Source organism: Aplysia californica, unplaced genomic scaffold, assembly GCF_000002075.1.
Source record: "Aplysia californica isolate F4 #8 unplaced genomic scaffold, AplCal3.0 scaffold00138, whole genome shotgun sequence".
Lineage (NCBI taxonomy): Eukaryota > Metazoa > Mollusca > Gastropoda > Aplysiida > Aplysiidae > Aplysia > Aplysia californica.
Window position 1 is genome coordinate 1,366,480 of NW_004797408.1, and position 1,458 is coordinate 1,367,937.

General features: G+C 40.1%; 1 long non-coding RNA gene across 1 annotated transcript in view; it reads left to right on the plus strand.

Moving 5' to 3' along the window:
* The first annotated feature begins 35 nt into the window (after positions 1–35).
* The window catches only part of LOC101864521, a 60,409-nt gene continuing 58,986 nt past the window's right edge, over positions 36–1,458 (plus strand). The window contains exons 1-2 of the long non-coding RNA XR_001184772.2: positions 36–62; positions 1,213–1,300. This is a non-coding gene — a long non-coding RNA (uncharacterized LOC101864521). The remainder of the gene's footprint in view (positions 63–1,212; positions 1,301–1,458) is intronic.

Genomic DNA, 1,458 nt, shown 5'->3' on the forward strand with positions numbered 1-1,458 from the left:
GGGCGATGGGCAGGCTCGGAGGAAGAGGGCGGAGAATGGAAAGAAACGAGCAAGAGAAGAGGGTATGTAGGAGAGTGGGTGTTACTCACCGTTTGCTTTCGGTAAACTTCTTAATCTTGTATGGGTTCTGCACGTGGCTATCTGGTTAATTATCCAGGCTTTCTTTTGGGTCGCCACGTTCACTTCCATGGATCTTCAATCTCTGATTCTCATTTCGTTGCTCGCCTTCAGATTCCAGAGCATGAATAGCACACACACACACGCAAAAAAAATGACAGAATGTTCAGTGCGATGTGGTCGCAGGGAGGTTCTTGTTTTCTTTTTGTTTTTGTGGGGTTTTTGGTGAGATTTTTTTGTTTTGCTTCCTCTCTTCCTCAAACGTAATGTTTATCAATGTCATCGATAGACAGACGTAGCAGTGGCGGGGGTTTTCACACTGTGAACGACAAGTGTTGGGTGCTTTCTTCAAGTGCATGGGATCTTTCCTGTTTCCCCGGGGGATTTCGATGCTTAGGAGATTCTTTTTCAATCACAACAACCCGTCTTCAATTTTTGGTTTGTATTCAAACCAGCCGCACGCACGTGCTGCTTCTGCACGAAAGTGTGGACGATATGCGCTAACTGGCATAGACACAGAGACAGGGGTGAGAGGGAAAACATGAGAACGTTTTTAAAGGAATTATATTATTTCCAGGATTCGTAAGGACAAACGATCATGAAAAAAAGTATTTTACTCATGTATATTGTATGAATGTCCACCTTTCCTTTTTACGTAAACCAAGTGGGGATGGGTTTATTGGTTGTTGGGATGTTGTGTTGTTTTTCCTATAAATCTCTCGAACTTCGCTCTTTCGATTTCTTTTACTTTTGCGTTTATTTATTTGATTCATGTAGCCATTTACCTCTTTCATTCTCCTGTTATTTTTAACAGGGTAGTATTCTTCAACTCAATTTCTTTGTGTATGTCAGCACCGAATTTGTCGATCTTTAATGGACGATTTCATACAGTCATCCTTATGTGATGTCTATAAAAGTTTGTAATATAACTTTAAAGCTTTTAATATACATCACTGTCCTCTTGGAATCAAGAAGCATTATTGTCGGACAGCTTATACTGAAGGCTCTTTTCAAAAGTGCAATCGAAACTTTTTGGGAACTATTTTAAGGGGATTTAAATCAACATGAATGAGCAAGCTTAATATTTCAATATAGATAACATGTTTAATTATTTTCCATGCTCTTCTCTCTTCCTCAGAGCCATTGTCGCCATCGACAACGGAGAAGTCAAAGTATAAACCAAGTCAGTAACTTCATGTTTACGTCTTTGTGCATTTTCATTCACTCGTTTGTGGGTGTAACTCATGTAACTTCTACATGCTCAAATTAGCTCACAGTACGCATTCTCTGTCTGTCTGTCTGTCTGTCTGTCTGTCTGTCTGTCTGTCTGTCTGTCTGTCT